The following is a 12395-nucleotide window of genomic DNA, read 5'->3' on the forward strand; positions in this document are numbered from 1 at the left end:
TTCCTTCTGAGGGGAGCTGTGCAGCCTTATCTCCCCTTGCCATGTAGCTCAACATGTCTGCAGGTTTCGGGGATTAGGACATTAGACATCTTTGGGGCATCGTTTCACTGACCATGCTTTTGTGGGCTGTTGGTTTTAGTCATCCTACAAACCCCAAAACTCCCTCCCCAGCACTTCCAGAAGTTCCATCAAACCTCTACCGGCAGGGACAGCATTCACACAAGCTCAGACCACCTCCACAGCTCTAGGGGTGCTCATGAGCCCATGCCCGTCTCCCATGGCCAGATGTAGGCTCAGTGCTTTGCCAGGACACAAAGCACATTTGCGGAGTGCATCTGATAATTTTCCAAATCCAGTGCTTAAAGTGTTTGAAGAGGCCCCGCACCACCACCACCCACAGCTGCGCAGAAGAGCACGTTCCACTCTCCAGCTTCTGCCGCTCACTAGCACTCACCGGTACTTCTGCTCAAGCCACGGTTCCTCCTAACCGCAGCAGCCGGAGGAAACAACGGCTTCTGCTATGCGCGGACACTAAGGCTGAAAGCATCAGGCAGCATCCATCACACCGAGGCTGTGATGGCTGCCTCCTTCTGCAGATGGCATAACATCACACCGTGTACAGTCAGACTTCTCCAGATAAAAAGAAAAGGCAGGTTGATAACAGCCAAATGCAAGAAAGAGGAAGAGAGATTATAAGGAATTGGCTTGCAAAATTAGGGAGACTGTCAAGTCCAAAATCTGCAAAGCCCACGTCCCAGTTTGAGTCTGAAAACTAGACGTTGCTATAAAAACAGGAAGAGTCCACATCTCCATTCAGGGTGGAGAGCATAGCCCAGTGGTAAGGCATTGCCCAGCACCTCCAAGGCCCCGGGTTCAGCCTCCAGGACTAAAAAGACAGGAACAGGTCCCCATTTAAAGGTCATTGGGTACCTAAGCTAATGTCCTAGTTGGACAGCCATCTGGCAAGAGAACTGTCTCTTACCAGGGCAGAGTCAGCTTTTTGTTCTATTTAAGATTACTGATTGGATGAGGCTGGCCTGGGACTCCATATTAGAGAGAACTATCTGCTTTATTCAGTTACCTGTTCAAATGTTCACCCTAACGGAAACACACACCACCATCTGACCAAACATCTAGGCACCTTGTGGCCCCATCAAGTTCACACACAAGATGAAACATCACACACAGTCTCCATAAACATTTTTAGGTGAATACATGAAGAATTGCTTGTTTGGGAAAAGTGTACATTATCTGTAAGGGTTACATTATTTCCCAAACACTCACCAAAGGACTAAAGTGTTGCACTTGCTTCCACTTAAATTTACCTGTTCAGGCTTCAAAAAAGCCCTGTCTGTTAGCCTCCCACAGCTCAGTCCCAAGTTGAAAACTTCTACCTAAAGCAGAGACATAATAAGACAGTCCCAAGCCCTTTGGCAGCATCAACTAAGTGTCTACTAATCACAAGCTATTGTACAATCTTCTTCCAATCAGGGCAGCGGGTCTGCCTGTGATTGCCAGCTTTGCCCTCCTTGCCAGTGACCCCTGGGGACAGGTTGCCCAGCTGGTACCCACAGGTCCTCATGCTGACGCTTTCCTGGAACACGCCATCAAACACTGGCCCCGCTCCACAGTGAGCAAGTGTCTCACGTCCGCATCATCTCACGAGCTGTGCTGGGTCCCGGTCTCATCCACAAGGGCTACAGAAGAAAGAGCAGGCACCCAGAAGGAAAGAGGGCTGTCGGAGCTCACAGCATTGCAAAGAAACTGAGGGCAGGGGCGATACGGAGGGTACTTGTACAAGGTCTGAACCAGTTCCGCTCCTGGCCACTGAGGTGAGAAGGAAGAAGGCAGAGGGGATGGAAGGCAGGATCGGCAGGAGCTGGCTTGTGTGGGAAAGAGCAGGGTACAGCTGTCAGCAGGCAGAGGCCTATCATTAGGATAATTATTGTTATTTATTAAACATTTAGAAAGTGCCAGTCATGTACTAGCTTTGTCACAATCCAAAGCACTGAATTCTGCCCAATGCCTCTGGAAAAATGTCCTTTGCCGACTGACCAAGGAGGAAAAACGGGCCAAGGGGCTGTCCCAAGAAGTGTCCAAGGCTGACACTTCAGTGCTACATCTGTCAGGATCTAGAAGGTAACAAATCCTGCTTTGGTGTCCAGTGGTCAGCACATCATTCCTCCTGGACCAGACCCTTTCCAGGGTCCAAGGTCTGGAAACAAAGATCGGCCCAGTTCACAAGGATCTCTCAACTCATGGAAAAGCTTTCAGCCTGCCTTGGGAGAGTCCATGGTTGCTGTGAAGCAAAACTGCTCCAAGAGTTCACAAGATGAAGGCCTTCGGTTAGGAAGGAGCTCCAGGGTGAGCCAGGAGGGTTCAGGCTTCATCCTCTCGGTGGCTGTGTCCTCCTGCATCCATTTGAGGGCAACCACACCCAGTGGCTGTCCCATCACCGGAACACAATACCCAACACCTTAAAGCTTAAAGGAGAGGTTTGTTTGGCTCTTGGCTTCAAGATTTCTGTCCATGGTTGTCTGGCTCCGAGGTGGTGCTTGTGGTGGAAAGGTGTGGGAGAGCAACGCTCCTGTCATCATGACAACCAGGAAACAGAGCAGGAGAACGGGATTAGAGAGCAAAGGGCCAGGACCCGGATACAGACGCAGGTCACGCCTGCACAACCCACCCAGACAGCCCCCAGGGTTGCTCATAGGCCAATCAGGTCGACGGTCCGGCTTCAGTGTCGTACCCCGTGAGGCCTAATGGGTGCTGCAGGAGAATCTCCCGGACACAAAAGAGCAGATTATGTGATTTCTAACTGCTTAACACAGAGACACTTGGAAATCCACTCACCGATGTGACATCAGCTCATTTCCAGAGTTCAGCATGAAATGCAGGCTGAGTTATGGTGTTTCGGGTCTCAAGCAAATTCACGCTGGCCTCTATTAAATTGTATGAGGTTAAAGAATACATTGAATTTAGAGGGCATATATTCTGCCAACCAAAATTACACGCGAGACATGTGTCACAGCCGCACAGGCATTACTAAATCAAGGCTCTGAAGGTGAGTGTGTTGGTCGGCATTATATCACCAGTGTCTCGGTTACATCGATCCCAGGCTGGTAGAGGGATCTTGATGGGGTGTGACAGTGGAGGAGGGGCTCCTCTCGCTGCACTGCGGGACAGCTCATAATCGGGGACCCATCACCCCAGCCAAGCAGCAAACAACCCCCATGGCGGTAAATCACTGTGCTTGGTGAAGCGCACAGACCCCAGGGAGGCAGCCCCGACACTGCAGATGCTCTCACTGGTAAAGCAGAAGGTGAGCAGGCTCCCGGGGAAAAGAGGCTGCTCAAAAGCCTGGGAGCAGAAGGGTGTGCGCCCCACCCCCACCCCGCAGCCTTACACCCAGCACTCAGAACTACGTTTGCTTTCTTGGTTTTACAGCTCATTTTCCCAACACACACTGATCTTCAACGCCCACACAGCAGTCACATCCAGCCATATGTTCAGAATGTCAGAGCTGGTGGAAGCCGAGTCCATCCGCTAATTTTTCAGCTGGATTTACTGGGACATTCAGATAAGGGTGCAAGGCTCAGCCTTCCTCACTGGGAACAAGTCACCCTACATGCCCTGGCCCGGGGTCCCTATTTCTCCATGAAATCTCAGAACCGAGGATCAGGCCACCATTGAAAGAAGAAAGTAGCAATAGTTCTTGTTGCCCCAAAATAAACAGAATCATCAATCCTCTGCTCAGCTCCTTGTTGGGAGCTCAAGGGATTCCCACTCTGGGATTCTTAAAACACACCTGTGACCAGCTCACCCAAAGAGTTCAGAGGCCAAGCTCCAAGGTTCACTCTGCACATCCACTGTGTGCACAGCTGAGATACACACCCACATACCACACCACATAAACACACACGCACGCACACATGCAGGCTCTCACAGGAGCGCTCTTCAGAACCCGACGGTAAGAACAGAGCCACCATATTTTATATTGCTTGCCACTTTTAGGTACCTGAAGCTCCTTGTGGCAGTACATGACTGTTGTCTCGGCTCTGGGAGGTTGAGACTAGAGAGTCTCAAGTTCAAGAACAGCCTGAGCAACTTAGCAAGGTTCTACCTCAAAATAAAAAGTTAAAGGGGGATGAGAATATAGTTCAATGTGAGAAGCCTAGGTTCGATCCCCACTACCACAAAAAACAATAAAGCACTTGAGAAGGGACAGCACGTTGATGTGGGTGTGTCCACACCTGGGGTGCTCACCTACCCCTGGAAGGACTGTCTTCGGGAGTCTCTGCCCTGAGGACTTCCTGCCGGCTCCTCAGACACCATGAACCCACTCCGGGGGCCCTTGAGTAGTAGAGCAATGTTAGAGATGGGTTTTTATTGGTGAGACGAGTGTGCAAGACGGGGGATTGGCTGCAGCAATGTGCAGGCCCCACCAGCTTCACACATAAAGACAGAAGGGCAGTGGATGAGGGAGGAGATGCAGGAGGTGTCTATGAGCAGAGGGACCGGCAGCAGGACACCGGGCCGTCTAGAACTGTGATGGAGGCAGGCAGGAAGGTGTTAGAGAGGAAAGCCCCACGGGATGCAGTGCCACGAGGGAGAAGATGGCATCCCGGCCTGCACCAATGCCTTCCTCCAAGGAGGCCTGCTGCCTCCCTTGGCTGATTTCCACAGAGCTTGCTCTCTGAGGCTGTTCTCTGGGAGGCCAGCAGTGGTGAGACTAGAGGGACAGCCCAGATATCTCAGGGCTGAGGAAAGCAGAGAGCTGCCGGAGGGTGACACTGCATGATGGATAGACAGTGTTCTGATCAGAGACTTCGGGCGACACCAGCTGGGGACCCTGTGTTTCCCCCAGCAGCTGTACTGATCTAGAAGAGGCACAGAGCGGGCAGAGTAGGGTGACCAGGACTTTAGATTTTCTGGGCAGTACAAGAGACGTGCTGGCTCAGGGTGGGGTGGTAGGGACAGCACTAAGAGCAGAGGGACGGAATGTGCATTTTCTGAAGGTAGTCATGACGCTATCCCGCCCACCTGCTCCTCTCCCGTGCTGCCCAGATGCTCCTCCTCTGAGAGCTAGGACCACCCTCCTCCTGGAATGCTTTGGGGATTGGTTTGGGGACTTACCTGTAACCAGTAGATTGCAGAAATGATGGAGGGGCTCCATCTAGTCGGACGCTGGCCATGAGAACCCCAAGTGCAGCCATGTGAAACACCATTGGTGGGAAATCCTGGTCTTCTGTGGCTTCTCCTGGTGGCCTTGGGATTCCAGCCCCAGTCCCCTCCTTGCAGCGGGGATGCAGGACTAGATTGTTCAGGGATGAGAGGACCATGCTGCCGTCACCCTTAGCAGAGGGCTGGGCAGAGAGGGCACCCTCCTAGCATAGACAGTGTGTCCCTGACAGCACCTTCCCACTCTGATCCATACAAGAGTCAAATTGCTGAGGCAGGAAGTTCTTCGAGCAGACCGCAAAACTGGCCCTGCTGTCATTGCCATGGAATGCTTCCTTCTGAGGTGTCTCCACAGTTCTTGGGCCCTTAGGTCTCAGACGGCCCCATCTCCAAATCACGGCCAGATAAAAGACACAACTGCAAGGATGGTGCGCGCAGGCCTCCAGTCAAAGTTGGGCCTTGGAGATGCACCTTGCTGTGGTTTGGGTTGTAGACATCTCCCAGAGGCCCTTGAGCTGAAGGGTTGGCTGCCAGCCTGTGGCCCTACAGGAAAGTGGAGGAACCTTGAGGCAAGGAGCCCTGGGGGAGGAAGTTAGGTCATTGGGGCCCGCGCTGAAAGGGGACTTTGGGACTCTGCCTCTCCCTTCCGCTTTTTGCTTCCCTGTTACCATGAGGTAAGCCGCTCTGCACCCTCGTGATTTTCTGACATAATATAATATTCTGCCTCACCACAGGTGCAGAACGACAGGCCAAGTGGTCATGGACTGAAGCCTCTGAAACAAGGAGCCAAAATAATCCTGCCTGGCGTGTTGGCACACGCCTGTAATCCCAGCACTCAGGAGGCTGAGGCAGGAGGATCACTGTGAATTCGAGACCAGCCTGGGCTACACAGTGAGTTCTGGGTCAGTCTCAACTACACAGTGAGACCCTGTCTCAAAAAAAAAAAAAAAATCCTTTCCTCCTTGTAAGTTGTTTCTCTGGATATGTTGTTGCAGTAATAGAATGTGGACCGTAATATACACCTTTAAGTCCGTGAGCCTCATGGTCTCATGCACCTGCTCCCTGCTCTTCCATCCCTCCATGCAGTGAAGTCACAGAGTAGCCCACCCCCAAACCTGAACACACACAGGGAGACTGATGACCAGAGGCAGCCTGGGCTCAGCACCTAAACCAGTGACAGAACCAAGATCCCTTCAGGAAGAAGACCTGCCTGGGGTTCACTCCTTGCTCTCCTGCACAAAGAAACCAGCTCTTTGTCTCTTCACTTGTGCCCCACCAATCCCAGGATAGCCCGTTCTCTATACAGGTTCTTGCTACAATGAACTGTCACAGAAAACAACCATCATTTTACAAGTTAGCCAGTATAGAGGTTTGTGCCTGTGTTCCCCACTACTTGGGAGGCTGAGGCAAGAGGGTCTGCTAAGCTCATGAGTTCAAGATCAGTCTGAATAACACAGCAAGATTACATTTCCAAAGCAAATAAATAAATACAAGTTAACAAGAGGCTTGGGAGTGTGGTTCAGAGGTAGAGCCCTTGCCTACCGTGCTGGATGCCCTGAGTCAAATACACAGCACCGCAAAAAATAAATATCTAGATAGTGATAGATAGGTAGGTAGATAGACGATAGATAGACAGACAGACAGATAGACAGATAGATAGGTAGATAGATGATAGAGACAGAGAGGGAGAGGAGAAAAGGACAGAGGGGCCTCAACATTTGGCCCCAAAAAGCGTTGGTAGGGTTCACTTGGTGAGTTTCCGTTCACAGTGCAAAGGGAAGGGCTGGGGACTCAGGGTGGGACGGCTTCCTTGGGGTCTTGGGCCTGAGAGCAGGAGGCTCCGCTGTACTCCTCAGTGGGAAAGGGGCTGGACCTGTGCTGGAGCTGAATATCTGGGAAGTGGGTGTGAAGAAGAGCTGCTTCCCCTCCAGCGGGTCGGCCTGCTGACCCCAGCGTGCGGGCTCTGAACGGCCGAGTGGGCCCTTCCGGCGCTAGCACTTGTGCGGCAAACAACCTGCCCCCCAGGATAGGGCGGACGTGACGGCCGGAAAGGGAGCACACAGGAAGTAGCCCTGCAGGTACCCAGCCGCGAATGGAGGCCAGGTCCTCCATCTCTTCCTCGTTGACATTTTCGAGGCAAAGGAAAGACAAAGGGTGGCACTGACGGCGCGGTTTCTGACGCCCCCTCTACCGTACCCTTCATCCTCACGGTCTCGCTTTCCCTGGTGACTGAATCCTGCCGAGATTCATTAGCACTGTGGCAGAAAGCCCACCATTTCTTAGAAAGGAACAAAGAACCTGCCTCATGCGCGCGCACGCGTGTGTGTGTGTGTGTGTGTGTGTGTGTGTGTGTGTTGTGAGCATGCTCACACTCGCCATTCCCACCCCAAGCCTACAAGAGAAGATACAAATTGAAAAATCTCAGCTGGCTTGCTGAGGAGCAAGGAGATGGGGCCCAGGAGAGGAGGGTGCTCTGGAGAGAGCAGCCGGCGTTCAGGGCAGCCTGCAGGACGCAGGGCCTCGGGCCCGTCTAGTCCTCATCCAGAGGCACAGGGTGAAATAATCCAAAGAGAAGGAAGAGACAGAGCACAGATCTCCCGTTTGGACACCCGGTGCAGGCTGGTCAGGCTGTCGTCAGACTGCAGGAGCCACTCCAGTCTCTATGCAAATGAAGAGAAAAATCTCAATCTGTGCCAAAGCCCAAGCCCCAGTGTCAGTGTGACCAGAGGAGCATCTGCTCTGGGCAGGAGGGGCTCGGGCAGACTGTTCCCCTCCTGGCCTGCCGTCCAGGCGCTGAGGGGCCTTCAGAATGCATCCTGGCTCAGGCAGGGCACGGGTTCGGCACTGCTCTCCTGTCGCGAGCCGGCGACGCAGAGCACTGTCCAGCAGTGTCTCAAACCTGAAAGAGCAGCGGGGTGGAGATGGGGCAGAGAGAAAGGAAGGACGCCAAGACAAGAGTCCGATCAAGGCGACGTTTATTGCAAACAAGCATCAGCCTTTTAAAGGCACATCAACGGGAAACACCTGACTCCTACAGCGAACGTCAGATCTTTAACAGGAAGCACCTGACTCCTACAGATCTTTGGCTCTCCGAGTTTCTCTCGTGCAGGGTCAGAAACAAGTTTAACACGTGCAGTCCTTAAAGAGGAACAAATGTTATCTTTCAAAAAGCCAATGGGCCAAGGCTGGCTTCCCACACTCTCCATGACAAACATGGCCAACAGCCATGTGCCTGTGGGAATCCCAGCCACAGCACCCTCACCTCACAGACAGCTGACTTCAGCGCACTCTCTTCACTACTCTGGAATGAAGGCAGATGTCAGTCAGATCTGAGTCTGTCTGCAGCTGGGCCTATGGTGTGTAATGGAGAAACTCACAGTCCTGAAACCCAAACGTGCCTTTTGAGCATTGTGGTCAATGTAGTTCAGTGTAATTGCTTTTTTTTTTTTTTATCTTTTACAATTCTATGCTTTTATTTGACAAATTTAAACCATTATTTTGAGGAAGGGTCCAAAGTCTTCATCAAACCACTAATTGGGCACATGGGCCAAAAGAGTCACGAAAGCCGGCCAGCCTGCTGTGCAGTGCTTGCTTCAGCATCCCGTGAGGGTGTTGCAGCAGGCGTGAGCACGCTGGAGTGCCGTCCGCCTACACAGAGCAGAGGCTCAGATCCTGCGCCCACCCAGCCACCTTGTGCCCCCTGCGGGGCACATGCAGACCAGGGCAGCACAGAGGTAGAAGGGTGTAGGTTTGGCTGGTGACTTCAGCGATCTGAGGTTTGCTAATGACTCTGAGGCTGGGCATCAAGGTAGGACCCAGTCACAGTCACAACACAACTTCTGTGCCCTACACTGGGGCTGGGGCAGAGAGCGCTGAAAGACCGGACGAGCATGTGAGAGCGAGGACAGATCGGGAGCCCGAGGAGACAGTGGGAAGGGAGGGAGGGAGGGGCTCGGTCCTCGACGTCGACATCTGCCGAGCGCACTGGGAGAGGCCCTGGAATCCGCACGAGGGCCTCCGACCCCATCCTGGGAGGGTCCTCAGTCTGATATCTGCTGAGCAGACAGACACTGGTGAGTAAGCGCTGAGGACTCTGGTCAGGTCCTGCGTTGAGGACCCTGAACCATTCTAGCCTTCAGAGAGCAGATTGCTAGTAACGTCCCCAGGGGAGGATGCCACTCTCTGTACCCTGTCTCAGCCTCTCCATGGAGCGCAGGCTGCAGGTTGGCTAGGACCAAGCCCAAGAAGCTGGCATTGTGAGCCCAGTGGCTAGCAGAGATCTGCTACACTAGGAGCTTGAGCAGTATGGCTAGACAAAGGCCCATTGTGGTGGTGTACACTGTCATCCAAGCACTAGCGAAGCTGAAGCAAGAGGATAGCCATGAGTTTGAGGCCAACCAGGACTGAGTTCAAGACCAGCCTGAAGTACATAGAGAGACCCTGTCTTGAAAAAAAAATATATGGCCAGATGAATCAACTCACATCGCCCATGGGTCATGCGGGAGACTATGTGTTTTAGTGGCTCTCCAGTCGCTCCATGAGACAGCCTCTTCTCCCTCTGTGACCTGGCACCGCCCCTGGAGAAGGTAGAGTCTGACCCAGGACCCTGAAGTTCTACGGCCACGAAGAAGTGACACTGTGATGTCCACACGGCAGTCCCACTTCTCCCTGGCTCTCTTGGAACCCCGGCACCACGTGAGAGGAAGCCCAGTCTGTCTGAGGAGGCAGGGACCCTGGCTGCGCCCAGCTGTAGACCATCCTCAGCCCTGAAGCAGCCAGACTCATGACCTCAGCCCCAGCTTGTCAGCTTCTAGCTGGTGTCAGCCCAGCAGCCTCAGAGTTGGCCAAACATGGCAGAGGAGTTCACTCAACCAAGCTGAGGGTCCCCAGGGCAGTGAGCGCAGACTAACCCTAACCTGCAAGGACAGCTCCGAGTGAGTGGCTGGTAAGCCTGCATGCATCCCTAGAGCCACACAGATCCACCCACTGCCTCACCCTGCCTGGGGACCTGGGCTCTACCCCCTCCACCCTGGCCTCCTAGCCCAGGGCCTGGGCACTTTTTCTGGGCAGGGTGAGGAAGGCAGCTGTCCACCGAGCATTTGCCTCCCCTGAGGGCACCTCCGCTAGGCTCTGGTGGACACAGTAAGCGTTGGGGGAGAGGGTCTGGAATTCCGTCCTCCCCAGGGAGCTAGAGCACACAGAACAGTGCTGTGTCCCCCAAGGGAAAACAAAAACAAAATTGGGAGGTGGGTGTGCATGTGTGTGTACACACGTGTGCACATGTTCATATATATATGTGTGTGTGTGTTGTATTGTCTGCATGCACATGTTAGGCGCAGTGTGTGTGTGTGTGTGTGTGTCTGCGCGCGCGCGCGCCGAGCTGCTGAGCTGCCGGGCTTGGCTATGCTGGCTTCCACAAGCACCTGAGGTCTTCTCATGTAAGGCCAGGACTTGTGACTCCCAAGCAGAGCCAAAGGAGAAACCGAGCCATGCCTAGAAGACCCACTGTCCTCAGGAGCCAGGTGCAGAGTGGACCACACATGGGGACACTGAGTCTGTGGGCAGCAGAAGTGACTCTGAGGTCCAGAAGGAACAGGAGTCTCACTGGCAAAGAACAAAATCGAAGACACTGGGAAAGAGCCTCCCCAGAGCAGTGGCCCTGGTGGAGGAGGAGGACCTGTTTAGCCATTAGGACTTAAGCACATGACTGTCTTCTCTGGGCCCAGAGTATCCCGAGGATTTGGGGCTGTGGAGTCAGGGTCATGCTTGGTGGGGCACAGAGACACAATCCTTAGCTCCATGTGGAGACTACAGATGACTGAACTGCCCAGAAGCAAATCCTCTGGGGAGGACCTGTTCTCTGTGGATTAACCACTGATGGATTTTCGTCTCACTACAAGTCAAAAGCAATGGAGCCAACTAACCATGCACCGGAACTTGTGAAACCATGAGCCAAAATCAACTTTTCCTACTTTATGTTGACACACAGAAGTGCCTGGATGCTCTGAAAGAACTGCTCCAAGTGTCTGCCCACTGTGGGCCCGGGATGCCACTGACATGCGAAAATGCAGTTTCCCAGGTTCAGTGTCACCAGCAGGAATAAAAGCTTTGTAGCCCTGGTTCAAATCCCAGCTCTGCTCTCTACCATCTGCAGTAGAGAAAGTACCTTACCTCTGTGAGCTTGTTTCCTTGACTGCTAAAATAAGACCATGTCAACTACTTCAAGTGATATTTTAAGAGTAAAACTTGAGCCCCTTAACTGAGATCTCCAGCGTAGCACCTGGCACACGATGGATACTCAGAAAATGTCTGTGTCCCAGAGCTTTCCTGCTCTGGCTAGCAGAACTACTGCAGTGTCTGCAGGGTGTTGAGGAGGGAGGAGTCTCTGAAAAGTCTTAAGCACAGTCCCTCCATCCTTAAAATGTATGAAGGGGCAGAATCAAGCAAGGAGGCTCACAAGAGACAGGGACACTTGCCTAACCCCCATCCCTGTGGCAGGGTCCCTTTCTGCTCTCCTCGCATGTTAATCAGCTTTGCATCACTCTGAGAAAACACTCGAGAAGACAACTTGAAGGAGGAAAGGTGTACTGCGGCTGATGGCCCAAAAGTTTCAGTCCATGGTCAACTGGTTCCCTTGATGTGGGCCTGAGAACATCGTGGAGGGAGGGGTGTGTGGTAAGAGAGGGTGCTCACCTCATGGCAGGCAGGAAACAGAGAGGGCCACAGAGGAAGCAGGTGAGACAAGATATAGTTGGGGCCAGGGACTTGGCTCAGTGGTTCTGCCACCTGCCTTGCAAGCATAAGGACCCAAGTTCGATCCCCGGCCCCACCAAAATAAAAAGGCAAGATATAGTCCCCCAGATCACACACCCGAGGTATCCCTTTTCAATTAGGGTCCACCCCTTACAATTCCAACATCTCGTGTCATCAAAACACGAATTCCTTAACGGATCACTGATGAAGTTAGAGTCTTCACCATCCAGTAATCTTCTAAGACCCCATTAGTTGGCAAAAACAAAACAAACAAACAAAAAACAGCACATGGCCTTTGGGAAAGATTTTATCTTTAATCCGTGCCCCCATCATTGTTCATGGAGACAACGGGCTTATCTTTGATCTCGGCACATTTACCCACTTACATTCCACAGACGTCCATGCGCTGGGGCCACTCGAACGCACACCCTTGAGAGGAGCTGGAGCCCTCAGAGCAGCCC

Source organism: Fukomys damarensis, unplaced genomic scaffold, assembly GCF_012274545.1.
Source record: "Fukomys damarensis isolate Sample0158 unplaced genomic scaffold, DMR_v1.0_HiC HiC_scaffold_29, whole genome shotgun sequence".
Lineage (NCBI taxonomy): Eukaryota > Metazoa > Chordata > Mammalia > Rodentia > Bathyergidae > Fukomys > Fukomys damarensis.